The following is a 24,567-nucleotide window of genomic DNA, read 5'->3' as shown; positions in this document are numbered from 1 at the left end:
TAGCCAATGCAACCAAGATTAAAAATAATGCAGTAAAGTGAAAAACAATAGAGTAACAAAAATAATTCTAAAGGAATTATAATGGAAATTACTATCCTCAACCAGAGAAGGAACTATAGAGTCTGAATGCAGACCAAAGCTTACTATTTTCAATTTTTAATTTTTGTATGTGTCATTTCCCCCCCCTTGTGGTTTTTATCGAGAAAGAAAAAAATCTCACTATACTCCTTTTCTGGTACACACAAACACACACACACACACGTAAACTTGTCTTTATCTCTCTATATGTGTAGTGTTTGCATGTATGTGCACACACATATAAATATACATACATATTCTCTAATCTATTTGTGTGTGTATATGTGTATATATATGTATATGAAGCAAGGAAGACTTTAGAAAAGATGAAATATAAATCAATATCATCAATGAGGATACTTCAAAAATTTTAAATAAATCATATTAAGAAAAGAAAGCCAAGAAATAATTCATTTGGACAAGTGGTTTTTATGCCAGAGATCCAAGGGTGGTTCAACATTAGGAAACCATTCAACACAATTAATCATGCTTAATAAGAACAAAAACATCCCAAACTATGTGGTTATCTCAATAAATGCATAAAAAACCTTTGCCAAAGAAGAGCACACATTTATGCTAAAAATTCCACAAATTTTAGACATCAAGGGATAATTTTTCATATCATAAAATGTATATTTCTAAAACCAAATGCAATAAATATTTTATTATAATTATTAATTTAGTTCGCTGTGCTATTATTGAATATAGCCCTAAGAATGCAGCAATTCTAGTAATAATAAATAAAACTAATTTTTAATGCATAAAAAATGCAAACATACCTATTCTCATTTGCTGACAATATGGTGACTTACTTGGGACATTCCAAGGAAATAATTAGGTTACTGAAATGGTAATTTCAGCAAGCTTACAGATAGCAAAAATCAATAGATTTTCTATAAAATAATAGCCATATAAGAGAGTTAATAATAGTAAGGACAATATCATTCTAAATAATTCCAAATTCCTCCATAATTTACATGGTTGTTAATCTAACTAAGCATATGCATATTTTGGATAAGCATATTGTATGAATATGCTTTCATAAATGCATCCAGAAATGCATATATGAATAATATACATGATTCTATTATATATGTATTAATATATTTGTATATATCATTAGAAGAGAAACTATCAATCCTAGTTAAAAGCAATCCTAGTCAAAAAAGTGATGGAGACAAACAGCTCTCTTAATTGCCAAACTTAATGATTTTTCTCAGTTCTCATTCTCAATTCTTACTGATCTTTTCCCAGACTTTTATGCTATTTTTCACGTTCTTCTTCTTGATACTTTGTTGTGTTTTGTGGTTTTCCTCCTCCCCATCTTAACACTCCTTTGTCTCTTTTGTTGGATCCTCATCCAAATCTTGTCATCTAACCATATGTCCTTCGGGATCTTGGAAGGGCTGTCTTCTCTTCTCCCTCTATTTTATTTGCTGTTCTTATCAGTTCCCATGGATTTAATAATTATTTCCCTATTCCATTTCATCTTCCATTCAGTCATCACAATAATTTATCTATCGAGTCTCAATTTTTGCCTAGACCTTAGTCATTGAATGGGATTCACTTCAGATAAACTAAGACTTGGGAAAGACCACTGCATACCAGATCATCATTATTCATCTTCACTTTTTGCTTGCCACTGGATTTTGATAATTCTAGAGGAGAGGGTGAGGCTGGCAACTTTACCCAGTGCTGCATCATTTAAAAGTAATTCATGAGTAAGTCAAGATATATCCTCATGCTACCATTGGTCCTCTTCAAGAATAAAGGATGTATATATATATATACATATATATATATATATATGTATATATATATAAAATCCTAAATATAAATATAAATAATTATAAATATAATGATAAAATGATTTTAACACATAATTTATTAAAGAATTACCAAATGGTTGTCACAAAAGAATAGTAAACTATGAACAGCCATGTGAGATTGCTCCAAATCCTTAATAATTATAGAAATGCTTCACAATTTTTCTATGTATAGGTCTGATCATGTCAATATTTTTAACTAACTTCAGTGAGACCCTCTCATCTCCAGTTTCAAATACAGTAAGTTCTGTTTGACATTGAAAGCCTTTCATTACCTATTCCTCTTTTTTTGAAAGATTTTATTTATTTTGAATTTTACAATTTTTCCCCTAATCTTGCTTCCCTCCCCCTACACCCCCCCACAGAAGGCAGTCTGTTAGTCTTTACATTGTTTCCATGGTATGCATTGATCTCAGTTGAATGTGATGAGAGAGTAGTGAAAATAGCTTCCTGACTACTTCATGGATAAAACACTCTGTCTCTAAGCTAAAGATATTTTTTTCCATCTGTCCCTCATGTCTAGAATGCATTCCTTCCTCCTCTTTGGCTACTGACTTTCTCGGATTTCTTTCAATACAAAGGAAATTGAAGCTTTTATAGATAGATATTCTAATTCTTCTTAATTCTGGAGTTTTCCTTTTGTTAATTATTTACTATTTATCCTACATATAGATTACTCTGTATATACTTGTTTGCATAGTGTCTCCCTGTTACCCTTTAAGTCACCAGGAGCTGTCTTTTCCCTCTTTATGATATGCTCATCACTTAACACAATGACTGGCAAAAAGCCCAAGCTGAATAAATGTATTTAATTGATCGACAAAAAAATTAAGTTATTTTGATGATATTAAAGCAAAAGACTTCAGTATAAACAAAGAAAGATATCTTGGATAAAGAGCAAAAGAACTGAATGAAAGAAAATTCCTCATATATTTCTCAAAAAAGAGTTTGATATCCATGATGTAGACAACTAATAGAAAAATATAATGCTAAAATAATTTTAACAGATAATTTATTAAAGGAATTAACAAACATTTGATAAAAAAGAATAGTAAGCTATAAACAACCATATGAGATGGCTCCAAATCCTTAATAATTGTAGAAATGCTAAGCAAAATAACATTTTGGGTGGCTTCGCCTCATAGTCAGTAAATTGACAAAGCTGATTAAAAATTTGATATATTCATTGTTAGAAGAGCTATATAAAAATAAGAACACTTGAATCAATTGTGAGACTGTGATTTGTAAATATAATTTTGGAGAGCAAATTGGAATTATTCAAATAAAGTGGCTATAATCCCATCTATTTTTACCAGGTTACCACTACATAGGCAAACGCAGAAAAGAGGTAATAAAGTCAAAAATCAAGCAGGAAAACATCAATGACAGCCTCCTCCCCTTCTACACGATGTTAAAATACAAAAATATTTGGCAACTCCTTTTGTGAAAGTAAAAACTGGAAACAAACTTAATAATTATTGATGGGAAATGGTTAAATAATTTTTGGTACAAAAATGGAATGTTAATGTGCAATAAAATCTCAACTATCGTTCATACATATATGTAAATGTATAAATGCAAATGTCTAAATAATACACATAGAGACATATAGAGAGTCAGACAAAGAGAGAGACAGAGACAGACAGAGATAGAGACAGAGGCAAACCCAAAGAGATAGTGAGAGAGACACAAGGAGAGACAGAGACAGAATCAGAGGAGAGGATGGCATGGGAGAATCTAATTAATTCCTATAGAAATGTAAATGGACCATTCAATAACTACAAACAATTGAAAGCAAATGCTGCAAAACTGTAAAGAACAAACATGGCTGTACAATACATAAGTAGATACTTCCTACCTAAGTAGATACTACTTTGCAGAGCTAAGTAGTCCATGGATATTAGATATTGAATACCATTTCAGATTTTTAAGCTTATTGTTCATTTTGCTGATATTTTTCTCTTTTCTTTATAATTATTCATTTTTTTGAATATAGTATAATCTCCTGAGAGATGGGATGAAGGAATTTCAAAGAGACATTTAGAAAATGAGAATGATGAAATGTATTTTTAAAATATAAATAGAATTCAAAGAATAAATGGCTTTGAGATAATATTGGTAAACAGAAGAAAGATTTATTGCAATTAAAAATTGTCATAATTAGCTAATTCGAAAAACTGTCATTCAGTCATTTCTTTCAGGTATGTATGACTCCATTTGAGGCTTTCTTGGTAAAGATATTGAAGTGGTTTGATATCTTTCCTCCAATTCAAAGGAAACTGCCGCAAACAGGGTTAAGTGACTTGCCCGAGAAAAGTGTCTTGGGTCGTAGTTGAACTCAGGAAGAAGGGTTTTCTTACTCCAAGCCTGGGACTTTTTTCATTGTGCTGCTTAGCTGCCCAAATTTGATAAGATATAGAATTTGATAAAATATTGAATTATCAAAATGAAAAAGTATGCAAAATGAAGAAAATATAAAGAAACTTGTTGTAAAGCAGTTTGCCTAATTATATGCAAGAGCACTCAAATGGCTAAATATTTCAAAATATATGCATTATATTTCAGATTCTCATAATAAGATGCTGATAAATTGTCCAATTATAGGAAAAAATTAAACAACACATAAGCAAACTTCTCAAAGGCAATATTGATTAGGGAATATGATTAAAGATATTTTCAAGTGAATTCAATTAAAAATTTAAAGAATAATGCTCACAAGTTTTGTACAAGTTTGCTAAAACAGATACTAAAATCTTCTCAGCTAATACCTACCATAGGACAAATACATTCTTGATACCCAAACCAGAGAAAGGAAAAACACAGAGAAAAAAATAATAAAGAAATATGGGATCTTAAAATATTGAATTTAAAATATTAAAAATATGAACAAAAAGTCAACAACATATCAATGTTTATACACTATATTCAATCTGATTTACTAAAAATCCAAAATTCATAAAACATTAAGAAAGCAACAAAATAAATAATAACAAAAAACTAAAATCACAAAATATCAACTGATTGAGAAACAATTTTAAAAATACATTTATTCTAAGATTAAAAGCATAAAAATGAATTTTATTTACTATTATAAATGGCACCTATTTATTGGAGAAATGGTATATGACCTACTAAAAGAAGGATTTTTTAAAATAGAGAAAATATTGTGAGAACACATATAAGTAAAAAAGATACACAAGAATGGTTTGGGCAGATAAATTACTTAGAGGGGTTTAATTTTTAAAAAGTGATATATGAGCCATTGTTCAATAAGTAACCTTCATATCCTAAAGATATGAAGGAATAATTTTAATATCAAATTTGAGCTATCAGTAACCACTTTAAAATATTTAACCATCATTTGATATATGACTGAGCAAATTATGATGTGAAATTCTAATGGAAGTATAATGTCATAAAATGATGAAAGTAACAGATTTAGAGAAACATGGGAAGACTTTTCTGAATGTAGTGCAAAGAATTGGAAATCAAGGAGCTGGCCATCAATTGGGTAATGGTTGAATAAATTGTATATGTATGTGATAGCACACTATTATTCTAGTAGAAATCATCATGGAAGGGATTTCAATGAATCCTGGAAAAACTTGCATGAAATGCCTGAGTGAGATGAGCAGAACCAGAACACCTTAACAGCAACATGATAATCATCAACCTTGATGAGCATGCTCGCTCCATCAGTGCAATGATCAGGGGAAATTTTAGGGGATCTCTGATAGAGAATAGCATCTGTATCCAGAGAAGGAACTATGGAACTTAAATGAAGACCAAAGATTATCATTTTCAATATTTAACAAATTTGTTATATATTAAATAATTCCTGCTATCTCCAATTCTTTCTTTCTTATGAATATGTTTATTTTTTTTGCTCAACGCATTCAGTTTTGATCCATGCATATCATAGAAACAAATTTAAAGACTATATCAGATTACCTTCTGTTGGGGGAGGAGGGCAGTGTTAGGGAGAAGGAAGGAAAGGAAGGGAAAAACTGTAAAATTCACAAACTTGCCAAAAACTTATTGGTAGAAACTATTATTGTATATAATTGGAAACCCAATAAAATATTAATATATTTTTTCAAAAGACTTTTCTGAGTGAAATGAAAACTAGGAAATATACTCCATATTTTGATTTCACAATTTTAAATTTAAAAAACCTTTAAAAGACAGAACTCTGAATTTGAACTATAATCAATGCAAAGATGAATTCCAGCTCCCAAAGATTCATGAGGAATCATGTTTCCCAACTTCTACTAATTAATTTAATTGTTTAGTAAATCTGATTTTCTGCCTTGCAACTGATGTCCATCTTTCCTGGCATGTTCTTCCATCTCAACTTTGAGTCTTTTTTTCTTGAGATATCTTGAACATAGGGATTATGGCATTGTGTTGCAATACCAGTATCATGCTTTCAGTTTGCTTATCTGTTTTATTTCTTTTCTCCTGAAAAAAAGTTGGAAACACATTAGAAACCATGTTTTTGTATAAAAATAAAATATATCAATGGTAGTTATGTAGCAGTCATGACTAACTCAAAGGGTCACCATGTCTCTTTCCAGGAGGTAATTGTAGTGATAGTAGAGGAAGAGGGAGAAGGGAAAGAAGAGGAAGAAAAAAAGAAAAGGAGGAAGAAGGTAGGGAAGGAAGGAGAAAAATGCAGATTTCTATGTGCCTGGTGAAGTATTCATTTTCAGTTTCTAATAATCTTATGTGGAGTTTAAACAAAGACCAAGGACTATTGCCTTCAATTTTTTTTAAAAGTTGGCTTATGTAATACATGATTTTGCTATCTCTAATATTTTATTTTTTTGCTCAAGAATATGATCTTTCTCTCACATTCAATTTTGATCAATGTATAGCATGGAAACAATGTAAAGACTATCAGATTGCCTTCTGTGGAGGGAAGCAGGGGGAGGGAAGGTAGGGTGGGGGGAAAATGTGTAAAATTCAAAACCTTACCAAAAAACAATAGGTAGAAACTACTATTGTATATAATTGGAAAACAAATATTTGTATTAAAAACAAAAAAATTAAAAAGAGGGGTAAGAGCAAGTACCAAAATACATACACACACATATATATGTGTATATATATATATGCCCAAAGTTGTTCCTCTCCTGTCAATAGAGTCAAAGTATTTACAGAGTTGCTGAGTGATCAGAAGAATCAGAAGAAAAATGATGGAGTTTATGTATTTTAAAATATCTCTGATTCCATCTGAGAGTTAATTCTCAGTCCTCTCTGCTTGTTGCTCAAGGCAACAAATGGATTTTAAATGAACATGTGTTATGAATTGCACAAATTCCAAAACACAAAGCTTATTATTTCCAGATTAGAGGACACTTACACTTTCAGAGATACTTAGTCTTTAGAAAAAAAAGATCTAACCAATTATTGAAGTGGTAAATAGAATAGTAAAAGTAATAGTTTTGATGGGCAACTAAATGGTATAAATTAGGTCTAGTTCGGGAGTCAGGAAGACTCACCCTCTCCCGATACTTGTCATTTTCCATTTCAGTCAGAATAGTAAATTTGATAAATTTTGGGTGGTGACTCAGAGTTGTTTAATTTGCCTTTCTTTAACCAGTGATGATTTAGAATATTTTTCATATGATTATAGATGACATTGTTTACTTTTTCTGAAAATCATTTGTTTATATCCTTTGACCATTTATCAATTGAGGAATGGCTCTCATATTTATAAATTTGTCTCAACTCTCTTTATTTGAGAAATGAGAAGTATAAATAAGAAATTATCAGAGAAAATTGTAACTTTTCATAATTATCATTATGGCATATTTTTCTGAATCCAGCCCCACCCATTTATCCTATTCCCTTTCTCCTTTCATGCTGTCCATTCTCAAAATGTGTTTTGCTTGTTCTATACTTACCCCATTTTGCCCTCCCTTCTGTCAACTCTCCTGTTTTTTTCCCCTTCCCCTCCTACTTTCCTGAAAGCTAAGATAGATTTCTGTATCCAACTGTGTATATGCTGTTCCTTCTTTGAGCCAGTTCTGATGAAAGTCAGGTTTACTAGCTTTCTCCTTCACTTACCCTATCTCCCTCTCTACTATAAAAGTTCTCAAAGTCTTTTATGTAAAATATTTTCTCCCATTCTAACACTCTTTCCTTTTTTCCCAGTGCACTTCTCTTTCTTACTATTCAATTTTATTTTTTTCTGACAATAATCCCATCCTGTCCAACTCATACCCATGCTCTCTGTCCATGCATACTCCTTCCAATTGCCCTAGTAATGTAAATATTATTAGGAGTTAAAAGAATCATCATCCAATGTAGGAATGTAAACAGTTTGATCTTACTGAAACCCTAGTAGTCCTCTTTATATTTGACTTTTTATGTTTCTCTTGAATCTTATATTTGAAATTTAAAATTTGTTTTCAGCCCTTGAAATTTCATCAGGACTGGTTGAAAGTCTTGTCCATTGAATTGCAATTTTTCCCCTGAAAGATTATATTCAGTTGCTCAGTAGATGATTCTTGGGTGAAATCTTAGTTTTTTCCTTCTGAATATCCTATTCCAAACCCTCTAATACTTTAATTTAAAGCTGCTAAGTCATATATTACCCTGAATGTGGCTCCATGATACTTGACTTTTTTTTTTCTGACAGGTTGTAATATTTTCTCCTTGATCTGGGAGCACTAGAAATTGACTACATTCCTGGTCATTTTTATTCTAGGACCTTTTCCAGAAGGTAACGGGTGGATGCTTTTCACTTCTATTTTCTTTTAATTCATGTGCAATTTTCCTTGATAATTTCTTGAAAATTATATTTAAGCTATTCTTTTGTGATTGTTTTAATCATAGTTTTCAGGGAGCATGATAATTTGTAAATTATTTCTCCTTGATCTATTTTCCATATCAGTAGTTTTTTTTCCATTTCTTTGATTTTGGTTTATTGTTTTTGACATCTCATAAAGTGATTAGCTTTTATTTGCATTGTTCCAATTTTTAAAGAAATTCTTTTCTTTAGTGAGCATATGAATGGCCTTTTTAATTTGACTGATTATAATTTTAAGGAATTCTTTTCATCAGTGAATAACTGCACTCTTTTTCCATTTGACAATTCTGTTTCTTAAGGAGTTCTTCTCTTCACTGAATTTCTGTATATCCAATTTTTCCATTTGGTTAGTTTGGCCAATTCTCCTTTTCAAGGAATTTTTCTCCTCGGATTTTTGTATCACTTTTAGTATTTGCACTAGTCTAGTTTTTAAGGTATTGTCTTCCCCCCCCCCCCACTCTTTTCTTGCCCCTTTAAATAAACTGTTGATTCTTTTTTATGATTTTTGCATCACTATCCAATTTCTATCCAATTTTTTCCTCTACTTCTCTTAATTGCTTTTTAAAACCATGTTTGAGCTCTTTTGGATGTACATGCTTTGACTTTGTTGTTTTCTTCTGAGTGTTTTGGTCTTCCTCATCATCACAGTCACTTTCTGTAGTCATAATTTTTTTTTCTTTTTGCTTATTTTCCAAGCCCAGTGGGAAAGTGCAGCTCTGCTACCAGGGTGACAAACCCACTTTCCCAATCATCAGGGATTTGTTGCAGCTGTTGGTCAGAATTAGTTTTGGTAGACTTAAGTTTTTATTTCTTCCAAGATGGCATGATCTAAGGAAAGGTGCCTACTACTCTCCTAACTGTGCTTTGTTCTATGAGCAACTACAAGAACTTTTTCTGCCTTGGAATTATAACCAGTGTTTTTTCCTGGGACTGTAAACTCTATTATGCTAGTGTTACTCTTCACCCAAGTAGTGTGACCCAGGACTGCAACCCAAATCGAAGTATAGGCAAAGCAAGAATCCTGCACTCAGTGCCAGCAAAGAGACCTCTATAATGTCCTTCTAGTCAGTTATTGATTCTTTTACCATCTCTGGATTGAGTGCTCTAGACCACCCAGATGCTCCTAAGACCTTACCCTAGTTTTCTGAATCCCAGTCTAAGCTGGCACAGCCTGCATTAGATTATGTTCCACTCTCACTCTGGTTCAATAGGCATTTTCAATTAACCTCCTAAGATGTCTTTGGGTAGAAAATTGTTTACGCTGACCTTTTAAGGGTTCTGCTGCTCTAGAAATTGCTTTGATGCAATGTTTTAAAGATATTTGGAGGGGGATTTTGGAGAGTTCAGGGAAGTCGCTGCCTTTTTTCTATTATTTTGGTTCTGCCCTTAACCCTTTTTGAGGATTTCTTGGTAAAGATACTAAAGAGATTTTTCTTTTCCTTCTTTAGCTTATTTAATAGATGATCAAAATCAAACAAGATGGAGTAACTTGTTCAGGGTCATAAGGCTACATATGAGTTGACATCTTCTTAACTTTAGGCCTGACACTCTCTCGATTGTGCTACATAACTGCTTTACTTCACTCTAAACCAGTTCATATAAAGTTTTACATACTTATCTACATTCATTATATATAACTTTTAAAATTTATTTTTCAATGACTACAAATAACTTTCTCCAAATTCATGTAAAGGTAGTTGTCAACGTTTATGCTTTTACAAGCTTCTGAATTCCACAGCTTTCTGCCATTCTTCTTTCATCCACACTCCCATGACAATGTGTAATCATGTTTAAGATATATTTTTCCCTTTGGTTGTGGATGACAGTTTCCTTAACAGGTCTCTTAAAGTTGTCCTTGATCACTAAATTGCTCAGATGGGTTGAATGCATCATAATTGTCATCTCAAAATGTTGCTGTTGAGTCACATAAGGTTTTACTGGTTCTGCTCTCTTCACTCAGCACCAGGTCATGCAAATCTTTCCATGCTTTCCTAAAATCAGGCCACTGATGATTTTTTATAAAACAAAGGTACTCCATACCATTCATTTACCTTAGCTTGTTCAACCATTCACCGATTGATAGGCATACCCTCAATTTCTAATTCCTTACCACTACAAAAATGATCTGCTATAAATATTTTTGTATATGCATGTTTTTCTTCCTTTTTTATCATCTCTTTTGAATATAAACCTAGGAGTGGCAGATCAAAGGGTATGCACAGTTTTATTGTCCTTTTGGCATAATTAAAAATTCCCCTTTAGAATGATCAAATCAGTTCAAAACTTCACCAGCAGTGTATTAGTGCCTAAGTTTTTTACATATTCTTTCTAGGATGGCTCATTTGCCTTTTTTGTCATTTTGACAAATCTGATGTGAGATGGTACCTCAGAATTATTTTAATTTGCATTTCTCTAATAATGATTTGAAGCATTTTTTCATATGACTATATAGGGATTTAATTTCTTCATATGAAAACTTTCTGTTCATATCCTTTGACTATCAATTGAGGAATGACTTGTATTCTTATAAATTGACTCAGTTCTCTAAATATATTTTACAAATGAATACTTTATCAAGAACAATAGCTGTGAAAATTGTTTCTCATTTTTCTGGCTGCATTGGGTCTATTTGTACAAAATCTTTTTAATTGAATGTAATTGAAATTATCCATTCTGTAACTTATTGTGACATCTAGTTTTCATTGGTCACAAACTTCTCTCAGTTCCATGAGCTTGACAAATATTCTATTCCTTGCTCTCCTAATTGTCATACAGAAGCACCTTTTATGTCTAAATCCTGTGCCCATTTTGGGCACCTTGGTATAGGGTGTGAGATGTTGCTTTATATCTAGGTTTTGCCATATTATTTTTTTTTTTTGGTTTCATTGCAATTTTCGTCAAATGATGAATTCTTATTCCAAGTCAGTCTTTTTATCTATCAACAGCAGATTACCAGTCATTTACTATTGTTTCTTTTGAATCTGATCTATTCCACTGAGCCACTTCTCTATTTCTTAGCCAGTAGCATACACTTTTGATGAGTACCACTTTATATTATAATTTTAAATCTAATAAATAATTATATTATAATTTTACTTCTCTGCCACATTCCCTTGCATGTCCCTATTAATTCTCTTGATATTAGTGATATTTTCTTCTTCCAAATGAATTTCTTACTATTCTTACAAGTTTTGTAGAATTAATTTTGATAGTATGAGTGGTATAGCATTGAAAAAATAATTTAATTTAGGTAGCATTGTCATTTTTATTACATTACCTCTGACTACCATTTACCTTTGTCCAGTTATTTAGTTCTGACTTTTATTTGTGTGAAAAGTGTTTTGTAATTGTGCTCTTAAAGTTTCTGGGTTTGTTTGGGATTCCCAAATATTTTATATTTCCCACTTTACTTTGAATGGAATTCCTCTTTCTCTTCCTGCTGGGTTTTGCTCTTCATATATAGAAATAATGATGATCTAAGTGGATTTAATTTATATTCTGCAATTTACAAAAATGTTACTAATTGCTTCAAGTTGTTTTTTAGTTGATTTTCTAGGGTTCTCTAAGTGTCATCTGCAAATCCTACAAAAAATGAGAGTTTTATGTCCTCACTTCCTAGTCTAATTCCTTCAATTTATTCTCTTTTTAAAAATTGTTTAAGCTAACATTTCTAATACACTATTGACTAATAGTGATAATGAGCATCCTTGTTTCACTCCTGATATTATTAAGAATGTCTCTTTTTATCCTCATTACATAAAATGCTTACTGATGATTTTAAATCTTTTTTTGCTTCTGTTTTGTTTTGGTGAGGCAATAGGGATAAATGACTTCCCAAGATCACATAGCTCATAAATATCTAGTGTGTGCTGTGAGATTTGAATTCAGTTCTTCTTGGTTCCAAGTGTCTGAGCTCTGTCCATTGCCCCACTTAGCTGTTCCTTGCTGATGGGTTTAGATAATTGCTGCTTTTCATTTTATGGAAAATTCCATATATTCCTATATTTTTAATGTTTTTATTAGGAATGGGTATTGTATTTTATCAAAGGTTTTTTTCAGTACCTATTCAGATATTCATATGATTTATGCTAATTGTGTTATTGATATGGTCAATTATGCCAATTTGTTTCTTCTACTATTGTAACATCTGGTATACCTACCTGATCATAGTATGTTATCTCAGTGATAACTTGATATAATACCTTTTCTAAATTTTACTTTAAAATTTTGCATCAATACTTATCAGAGAGATTTGTCTATAACTTTCTTTGTTTTACTCCTTCTGGTTTAGGTATCACCAATACATTAGTGTTGTAAAAAGAAATTTGATAGGATTCCACCTATTTTTAAAAATAGTCTAAATAGAATATGAGATAATTGTCCTTTAAATATTTGGTAGAATTCACTTACTAATCCAACTGGCCCTAGAAATTTTTTCTTAGTGAGTTCATTGATGGCTTGTTCAATTTATTTTTCTGAAATGGAATTGTTTAAGTATTTTATTTTTCTGTCAATCTGGGCAGTTTATATTTTTGTAGATATAAATCTGTTTCACTTAGATTGTCAAGTTTATTGGCATGGTTGGGCAAAATAGCTCTGAAGTATTTCTTTAATTCTCTCTTCATTGGTGGTTATTTCACTCTTTTCACTTTTGATATTGGTAATTTGGTTTTCTTTTTTTTTTAGAAATCAGATTAACCAAAGGTTTAACTATTTTATTGATTTTATCATTAGAACAAATTTTACCTTTATTTAATAGGTCAATAGTTTTCTAACATTAAATTTTATTAATTTTTCCTTTGATTTTCAGAATTTCTAATTTGGTATTTATCTGGGGATTTTTTTTTTTTGCTAGGCAATGGGGTCAAGTGGCTTGCCCAAGACCACACAGCTAGGTAATTATTAAGTGTCTGAGACCAGATTTGAACCCTGGTCCTCCTGACTCCAGGGCCCATGCTTTATCCACTGCGCCACCTAGCCGCCCCCATCTGGGGATTTTTAATTGGAACTTTATCTACATTTTTTAGTTACATGCACAATTCATTGATCTCCTCTTTCTCTAAATCATTGATGTAATCTTTTAGAGTATTAAAATACCCTAATAACTGCTCTAGCTTCCACATGGTATGATGGCTCATTGTTGTCATTGTCTTGGATGAAATTGTTGACTATTTCTATGATTTGTTATTTGATATACTCCTTTAACATTAAGGTGAGTTTCCAATTAATTTTAGGTTATCTTTCTGTGATCCTTCATTATATGTAGTCTTTATTGCATCATTTTCTGGAAAGGGTTCATTTAATATTTTCACCTTGCTGCATTTTATTGAGATGATTTTTTTGCCCTGAAACAGAGCTGTCCAACCTTAGGTTGTCTTAGGTCTATGTTAAAATAAGATCATTATTTGAGGACTGCATCTAGAATAAAAAATACAATACACTAATATAATAGTTAATTTGTGTGTTTACTTTAGTTAGGTTTAGCAGGTGCTATGAAAAGTCATTGTACTTAAAACTTCCTAGAAAATGGGGGAAACACATGTCTTCAATATGACAGGTGAAGACTGAAGTGGGAACAAGGGGTTTTGAACATGTTGAGTTTGAGATTTCTATGGTTTGCCTCATTCAAGGACTTGAGGAAGCATTAGAAAAAACATAATTGAAACTTATCAGAGAGAACATATCTATATATCTGTATAGATATAGATAAAGATATAGATAATATTGATGTTATAAGTAGAAGTAAATATGGATACATACATGCACAAGTTTTATGTATATATATATACATTCCTAGTTTATATCAATTGTATATAGATAGATAGATATACATAGGTATGAATTCATCTGATTAGAAATAAGAATTGAACTTGTAAGAGTTGATGAGATAGATCAACAAGGAAGGAGAGAATATAGAATGAAAATGGAACTTGAGAAACACCAAGGATTAGTGAAATCCTGCTTTTCTTGATTGAATTATGCTTAGATTAAGAAAACCTCATAGAATTCTTTTGATCATTGAAAAGAGTAGAAAATTTAAGAATTAAGTCCTATTCCTTCTGCCCTGCTTAACTTACTTCTCCACTTCTCTCTAGCACCTTAGTAATAGAAAATGTTCATGATTTGAAAATGTAAATATAATTGATCTGAATACTGATCTGGATACTTTTGTCATCCATTTGGTTGACTGCTCTCACTGGCTACCATACTGCCACACTGTGGAAAGCTTGACCCAACTCTCTATTGTAGTTCCAAGAAGCTGTAGGATGCTCAGTGGTCACATTCTGGTAAACCTTCTCAGCAGAGAGGATAAACCAGGTTGAGGATAATTGACAGGCCTCAAGCCTGTTAGTGAGTTACTGGGGGTCTACCTCAAGCTTGTGAAAACTTTGCCCAGGGGAATGGACAGATGAGAACAATTTGTTCCAATGACCATGAAGGCAGTTGAAACAGATGTTTGGAGCATCTGTTGGTCAGACATAAAAAATGAGGTGATTGGCTTTGATGGCATTTAAGATTTCTTCTCAGTCTAACTCAATGATACTTTATCCTGTGTTCCAAAGAATCTGAACCTTAAAAAGCATTTTATGGTCACTAAGACAAAGACATATATATATATATATATATATATATATATATATATATATATGCATATATATATATATACTGAGCTTATACTAAGGGCAGGATAATGCTTAATATTTCACTTTACTTATTAAATATTTTAAAAAAATTTAAAAGAAGGCTGCCAGAACACTGAAAAAAAAACATGGAGGACAGATAGACAAAAGTTATAAAGAAGGGCTGCATGGACCGCTTTCTGTGCTGATTGATGGAAGTTTTCATGGAAATTAGACCACAGATTCACCAAAGTAGTGTTGGACAGTGTGGATTGGACCATTATATTTTTATTAAACATTTAAAGATGCAAAAAGTATTCCTTTCCACTTGTTCTGTCTACAATTTAGTGGTGGGGATACAATAACAGGTGTTTAGGGAAATAATTTCACTTTGAATTTTAATCAGTTTCAGCATTATCACTCATTTTGATCATAATGAAATATCTAGTAGATTCACCACAATATAACAAAAAAATGATTTTTCTAATATGCAACTTTTTCATATGGGGAGGTCAGAAAACATTTGTGAAGAATTTGTGGAGTTTAAAAAAATACAAATGACTATCTAGCCAAAAAATAGTTACTTAATTTAGACTTCTCTTGAATGGATATATTCATTTGAGTCACAGTATTACAGTTTTTGGGGGAAAATTTACCATTTACAATTTTAGAATAGTTCATTAGATAGGCAAATAGAAACATGATTACATTTCCTTATTTCATAACTTTGTTTAGAAAGCACCAAATGCGGAAAATAAACTGTAATTAGTTATTAATTCTATAGAAAAGGTCTGTCTGACTTTAGGCCATTAAAGTTTATGATTCTCTATTTGCTATTTTTATGTATTTCCTTCCTTTTGCACCCCACCTCACATTGTTCTTCCTCCTTTTCTTTGTTGCTTTATCCTTTCTCATTTCAGTCCTGAACACTGGAGTCATGACTGTCTGAGCACTCAGGAAGTATATATTGTCCTCTCTCTGATAATTTTCTTCAAAGCCTTATGTGGTTTAAAGAGGTTTTATGTCTGATGTGAATGCTGCAGTGTTTATTATCTTCAGATTTTATTGTCTCTTAATGCTTCGATGACTAGTTGTGATCTTTCAGGGCAAGATATATTCTTTATAAATTTAGATTGCAATGAATTGTAAACTTTATTCTATCAGTTCATATGAACCACAGGGAGAGAAATGATAAATATCCTGTCTGGAGAGAATTGAGGAAGCTTTGGGGCTAGAGAGTCATGAATTGCCTCAGGAAAAATTAGAAAAGCTCAAGATTAAAGAGGTGGCTTTACTTTGATGATATAAAATATACAAGAATTTGAAATAACTCCTTGGTCTCTATCGCTACCAGATAGTAGAGTCAGGTATAGGAATCCTCCCAGGACCCTCAACCATTCTAAAATAGCATATTTTCCCATCTGTTCACAAGAGAAATAGGAGAGTTTTCAGGGATGAAGAGCTACATTTTTCTTACATACTCTACCACTCTTTTGGTTCCCACTATTGTTTAGAGCAAATTGATAGAGGTTGGTATAGAATTAATGAGGCAAGTAAGCTGTTGGGTATCAAATACCTATTCAGGTAGTTACTGCAATGAATGTGGAACATGTTATGTGGAATGTGGAACACAGTAAATGTTCCTAAGAAGTCCTTAAGGCTGATGGTATCATCTTCTTGAGACTAATATGCTCAAAAGGAAGAAACTGTCCAAATTTTGTTCCACTAGTATATTTAATTTAATATGATTTAGTTTACTCATTTTAGAAAATCCTGTTCTCTATTTTTAATCAAAAATACATGAGTTTGGGGCAGCTAGGTGGCACAGTGGATAAAGCACCGGCCCTGGAGTCAGGAGTACCTGGGTTCAAATCCAGTCTCAGACACTTAATAATTACCTAGCTGTGAGGGCCTTGGGCAAGCCACTTAACCCCGTTTGCCTTGCAGAACAAAACAAAACTAAAAATGCATGGATTAGATAATCCTTATTTTAATTTTTTTGCAATATCTCTCTTAATTTCTTATTTTATTTTTAACCTTACCTTGATAAATGGCCTAAGATATTAGACTATGGTCAATTTCTGCCATACTATTTTCCAGATTTTCCAAAAATAATTCCACATTGCTCTCCAGAATGAGTGGATCAGTTCATAACTCCACCAATAGCGCATTAATTTCCCAGTCTTCTTATATTCTTTCCAACATGGATTGTTTTCCTTTTTTGCCACTATTAACCAATCTGATAGGTGTGTGGTGGCATCTCAGAGTTGTTTAAATTTGCATGTCTCCAAAGAAAACAAATAATTCTCCTATTTTAATTTCTCTTTTGATTTTTGCAATTTCTAATTTCATATTCAATTGGGATTTTAATTTGTTCTTTAACTTTTCTAGTTGTGTTCAATTCATTGATCTCCTCTTTCTCTATTTTATTCATGCAAGCATTTAGAGATATAAAATTTCCTGATAACAGATTTAGCTATATTTCACAAGTTTGGTATATTGTCTCAACATTGTCATTATCTTTGGCAAAAATAATAATTATTTCTATGATTTCTTGTTTGATCATTCTTTAATATGAGGTTGTTTATGGTTTTGCTTTGTTTGAAATCAGAATTCTTACTCCTACTTTTTTCTTTCTTTTTTTAAACTTCAACTGAAACATAATAGCTTCTGCTTCAGGTTTTTACCATGAACATTTTATATCTCTCTCTGTTTTAAATGTGATTCTGGAAATCAGCATCCTATAAGATTCTGCTTTTAACCAACTCTGCTATGTTCTTCCATTTTATGTGAAAGCTCATCCCATTCACATTATAGTATGGTTACTAATTATGTATTTCCTTCTACTCTATCTTCCCCTGTTTGTGGTTTTCCTTCTTTACTAATGTTTTCCTTTTGACTGCTGTCTCCCTTACTGGCCCTATAGTCAGGAGGTCTTGGGTTCAAATCCAGCTCAGAAACCTGGTCCTTACTAACTATATGATCTTGGGAAAGTCACTTTACTTCATTGCCTTGCAAAAAAAAATAATAATAGGGGAACTAGGTGGCACAGTGAATAAAGCACTGGCCCTGGAGTCAAGAGCACCTATCTGCTGCCTCCCTTAATCTGCCCTGTCTTCTACAGTCTCACTTCTTTTCTTTCATCTTTACCCCAGCATTTCTGTAGGGTAGGATAAATTTCTAAACCTAATTATGTATATAACATTTCTTCTTTGAGTCAAATCTGTTGAGAATAAGATTTATTCAATGCTCACTCACTGTCCCTTCTTTCCCTTTACTGTAATAGGTTCTTTGTACCTCTTACTGTGGTGTCATTTGCCTTCTTCTCCCAGCAAAATCTTTTTTTAATGTCTTATTTGTTTTACACCTTTATTGTACTACACCCTCTATCAAACTACAATCCTTTCAATGCCTGAAAGAAGTACAACTCTCAAGGGTTATAAGCACCTTCACATCATAATCACTCCATATCCACATCCTCTGTCCTAGTATGCTCCCCTCATCTATCTCATTAAAAATCTAATTCACAAGAGCCATAAGCATTCTCATTTCATAATCAATTTATATCCAATATGTATTCCTTTTCACTCACTCCAATTGTCGCAATAGAAACAGAAACTTCAAGCTAAAAGTTTTATCACATCCCAGACAATTTCTACCTATACACTCTAAGTATGCTCCTTTTAGCTTAAGAAAAATACAGTTCTCAAGAGTTAAAAGTATTATAGTGATGCAGACAGTTTAAGTTTTGTGAATAAAATTTTCCCTTTCTGTTCAACTTTTTATGTATTCTTTAGCCTTTTGTTTTTGTTTTTTTTAGGTTTTTGCAAGGCAAACAGGGTTAAGTGGCTTGCCCAAGGCCACACAGCTAGGTAATTATTAAGTGTCTGAGACCGGATTTGAACCGGGGTACTCCTGACTCCAGGGCCGGTGCTTTATCCACTACGCCACCTAGCCACCCATTCTTTACTCTTTTATTTGAATATCAAATTTTCAGTTCATTTTTGTCCTTTTTATCAGATAAGTTTGAAACTCCTCTATTTCCCCGAGAATCTCTTTTCCCCTAAATTAATATGATGAATTATGCAGGATAGTTGAATTGGGGTTGTATTCAGACTCCTTTTCTACCTGGAATATCATATTCCAGGCCCTCCCATACTTTAATATTGAAGCTGATAAATCCTGCATAATTCCAACAGTGACTCCCTGATATTTAAATTGCTTCTTTTTTTTTTTGACTACTTGCAGTATTTTCTCCTTCAACTGAGAAATCTGAAATTTTGGTACTATATTCCTTGGAGTTTTTTTCCTAATATCTTTTCTGGGGATGATGAACAGATTCCTTTAAGGACTATTTCATCTTCTTATTCTAGGATATTAGGGCAGTATTCCATGAAAATATCCTGAAAGATAGTGCTGAGATTTTTTTTTTTTGATTGTGACTTTCAGGTAGACCAATAATTCACATATTATCTCTTTAGAATTTATTTTCCTATTTGGTCATTTTACCATTTACATTTTCTTCTCTTGTTTTTAGCCTTTTTTTAATGGAATCCTGAAGTCTCATAGAGTCATTAGTTTTCATTTGTCCAATTCTAATTATTAAGCTTTTATTTTTTTCAGTTAGCTTTTGTGTTTTTCTTTTCCACTTGGTTGATTTTACTTTTTTATGAATTGGTTTCTTTTTCCTGATTGATTTATTTTTAAATGACTTTCTTTCCTTTCCTGAGTTGATCAATTTAATTTTTTTAAGGATTTGTTTTCCTTTTCCAGGTGCCCAATGTTACTTTGAAGGCACTGTTTTCCTTTTCTAGTTGGTCAGGAATTGATTTCTTTTTTCATTTGGTTAATTTTACTTTTAACAGCAGTGTTTTCCTTAGTGAATTTTTCATTATTCTCCTTCATGCCTCTCATTTCTTTTCTCATTTCTCTTCTTTTTTCTCTTTGTTGGTTTTTAAAAATCATTTTTTAATTTTTCCAAGAGGTCTTTTTGGATGTGAAATTACATGAGGCTTCTCATGTAAGCATTTTGTCACTTTTCCCCCTTTTTTGAGGAGGCCATTTTATTGTGCCTAGCAGAATAGTAGCTTTGTATAGTTAGTGCACCTTTTTTTTCCTCATTTTGACACTTGAGCTGTACTTCTGAGGTACAGATTTTTTAGTCCCAAGCTATTTTTTTTTGGAGCCTAAGGGGTCTAGTCACTGGTTTCTGCTCTGTCATTTCTTGTGTTTGCCATTTGCTCTCTGCATTAGACTAGCACAGTGCCTCAAAGAATTCCGGAGCTCCCATCTTGCTCTCTGAGCTAGGACAGGTACCCTCACTGCTGAGCTGGGACCTGACTTGCACTGTTACTAAAAGGCTTTTGCTGACTTCCCAGTTCTCCTTCATAGACTGGGCTTCATTCTCTTTTTACCCCTGGGAGATATACCTTTTCCTGAAGTTCCTCCTAGATATCTCACTAAAAAAAATTGTTTCAGTGTGTGTGTGGGGGGGGCATCACATTAGATCTGTTTAGAGGCTTTAATGAAAGTTGTTTCAGGAAAAACTCTGGGAATTTCCTGTCTTCATTCCATCATCTTGGCTCCACCCTGGAAGGTGAAAAAAATTGTATTAAGAACAACTTTCAGCATTTAAGACCTTTTGACAATAATAAATACTCAAATTAGTTATAAAGTGTCTATGAATAAAGGCATCTAGAGAAAAAATTGATAAATTTAAGTGTGTATAGGTAATTTTCCATATTTTATATATGCATACGTATTTCCATACATGCACACTCACACATCTATCTATGTCTAATAGTCATATTAAGGGCAAAGAAAAAGAAGAAAATTAAAGGAAATTAAAATACATGATAACTTTATTATATATTTAAAGTGAATAGCAAATTGTACATAATATATTTGCAGTTTCATTTACAATTATCTTTTTCATTATACTATGTTATGGGAATTGTTTTATTCTATGAATTAAAAATAAAATTAGTAAAAAACCAATTCATTTTCTTTCTCCCCCCCAACAAAAAAATCAGTTGCTCTTCCTATTTTATGATTTCCCCCTATTCTGTATAGAACAACACTACACTTGTACTTAACCTAGTTCATAATGTCAGAGTTATCTTCTACTTCTCACTTTTTCTTAGCTGAATGCTTTGTCAAATCTTTCTGACTTTTTCCTAATTTTATTCACCTTTAAAAAATAGATATGAAACATACTAAGTCCTGTTATGTATCAGTTACTTTGCAATGAAGTAGACAATATGTGTATTTATGGGGAAGTGACAAAAATAGTTATGATAGAAGGAAAGACGGTAGAATGGCAGGAACAAATGCACCAGAGATCCCCAATTCAATTCCACTACAAAGGTCTAGAAAATTAATCAGATTAAGTTTTGACCAAGAAACAAGAAAATAAAAATATGTTGAACCATACATCTAAATCATCTCAGCTCTCAGGACAGAATCCAGTCAGGACTTTTCAATAAAATTATCCCTGTGGACAAAAACTGGGAAAGGACCCATATTATATAGCATATAAGAAAAACCCCAGATCTATAAAGTAGGACCCTGACATATTTCAGCAAGCAGGAAAAGGTGCTAATTGATAACTGTGATATTTACTACATAGTTCTAGGTCACAGATCCAGACAGACTAATAAAAAGACATGTCCCTCTGTGTGTTATTCCTGGATGATGAATAATCTCAGATCGTAGTTTATCTACTGAGCAGGACACAAATTCAGAACCAAAAAAATATGCATATGCCTCTGACTCTAACATAAGAGTGAGCCTTCTACCTATCAACCTCTAAACTCTGAAGTTTGCAGCATAATAGCCAATGCAAGAAATTCAGAATAAGGGGGCGGCTAGGTGACACAGTGAATAAAGCACCGGCCCTGGAGTCAGGAGTACCTGGGGTTCAAATCCAGTCTCAGACACTTAATCATTACCTAGCTGCGTGGCCTTGGGCAAGCAACTTAACCCCATTTGCCTTGAAAAAAACTAAAAAAAAGAAAGAAATTCAGAATAAAATGATGTCTGCAATCCAGCCTCTCTCAACTTTGGAAGATTTCCAACCAGTTGACAATAGTAGAATGTAAAAAAGAGTTTCCTGGACTTCTGATTGGAACAAACCTACACACATTTTAGTCAGAGCCAAACCCAAGTGAGTATCTTGTTATCTTGTTGAGCTCAGAGTAAGAGGGAAATGATCAGACTTTTGCCCTGAAATAAACCATTTGTAGACAGTTTTTGGTTCTCTAGCCTAAGTTGTCCCTAAGTTTCTGTAATAAAATAATATGCATTATTTCAAGAAAGTAGCAGAAGAAACCAAGAGGAAACAAATTCAGGCCAGAAGTTCCCTCCAGAAGCATATAGAGTATAATACCAACATGAAGTAGTTCAAGAATAGAACATAACTTAGAAGAATTAAAAACAAAGAAACAAAAATCTCAACAAAAGACCTGTCATGGTAACAGGAAACTCAGAATATATAATGACTATATAGGAGCCCTATATAGACATTCAGAAAAGTGAAGGAAAGGTGATTTAGGAAAAAAAGATTATTTCATTTGGGGGCATGTGGATTTTGAGAGACCTAATAAAATCCAGTATCCCACCAATGAGGAAGAAATTAAGGAGATAATTTGGATTTACTTTGACATACTAATAAATTTGATAACCTGAATGAAATGGATGAATATTTAAAAAAAATGAAAACTGCCCATTATTAACTGAAGAGAAAATAATATACTTAAAAATTCCATTTCAAAAAAAAAAAAGAAATTAAAGAAACCATCATTGAACTCCCTAAGAAAAGTCTCCAGGTCCAGATAGATTTATAAGTGAATTCCATCAAACATTTAAGGAACAATTAATTCCTATTCTATATAAACTATTTAAAACATAGGAGAAGAAGGAGTTCTTCCAAATTCTTTTTATGATACCAGTATGGTGCTGATATCTATATCAGGAAGAACCAAAACAGAGAAAATTACAGATAAATCTCCCTAATGAACACTGATGCAAAAATCTTAAATTTTAGCAGTGAGATTAGAGCAAGTTGTTACTAGGATAATACACCATGATCAGGTAGGATTCAATAAATTGACTATATTAAATTAAAAGGGTTTTGAACTAATAAAATAAATGCTGCCAAAATTAAAAGGAAAGCAGAAAGCTTGAAAAACAATTTTCACAGCTAGGAGTTTTGATGAAAATCTCATTTCTAAACTACATAGAGAACTGCATCAAATTTATAAGGTTACAAGTCATTCCCCAAATAATAAAGTCAAAGGATATGTATAGATAGTTTTCAACTGAAAAATTAAAGCTTTATATAATCATATAAAACTGCTCCAAATCATTATCGATTAAAGAAATAAAAATTGAAATAACTATGGGATATCTCCTCACACCTATCAGATGGGCTAAGGTTACAAAAAAGGGAAAATGATCAATGTTGGAGAGGCTGTGGGAGCATTGGCACATTAATGCATTGCTGTTCAAGCTGTTCAAGATCCAACCATTCTGGAGAGCAATATGGAACTATGCCCAAAGACCTAGAAAACTGTTCGTGCCCTTTGACCCAGCAATTCCAATTCAAGGCCTATAAAATGGGGAAAAGTTCCATATGTTCTAAAAATATTCATAGCAACTCTTTTTGTATTGGTAAAACATTGATAGTTGAGGGGATGCCCATCAATTGGGGAATGGTTAAACAAGTTATGGTATATGAATATTATAGAATACTATTGTCATATAAGAATCCATAAATGGTCAGACTCTAATGAAGCATGGAATGAAATACAGGATCTGATGCTGAGCTTAGGGAACAGAATCAAGAGAATAATGTACACATTAACACCATTGGGGGCAGCTAGGTGGTACAGTGGATAGAGCATTGGTCCCGGAGTCAGGAGGACCTGAGTTCAAATCCAGTCTCAGACACTTAATAATTGCCTGTGTGACCTTGGGCAAGTCACTTAACCCCATTGCCTTGCCAAAAAAACCCCCATCATTGGGAGATGATCAACCCTGATGGATGCAGCTCCTGTCAGCAGTTCAGAGATCCAGAACAACTGTATTAGACTGACTATGGACAATATTATCCCCATCCAGAGGAAGAAAAACAAAACTAAACAAAACAAGCAAAAAAGCCTTCAGATGCCAATAAACACTACATTCACATTATTAATGTGATTTAATAATTAACATTATTTTTATT

The sequence above is a fragment of the Macrotis lagotis genome, chromosome 3 (assembly GCF_037893015.1).
Source record: "Macrotis lagotis isolate mMagLag1 chromosome 3, bilby.v1.9.chrom.fasta, whole genome shotgun sequence".
Lineage (NCBI taxonomy): Eukaryota > Metazoa > Chordata > Mammalia > Peramelemorphia > Peramelidae > Macrotis > Macrotis lagotis.
The sequence above is the reverse complement of the archived record's forward strand: the minus strand, read 5'-3'. Positions refer to the sequence as shown.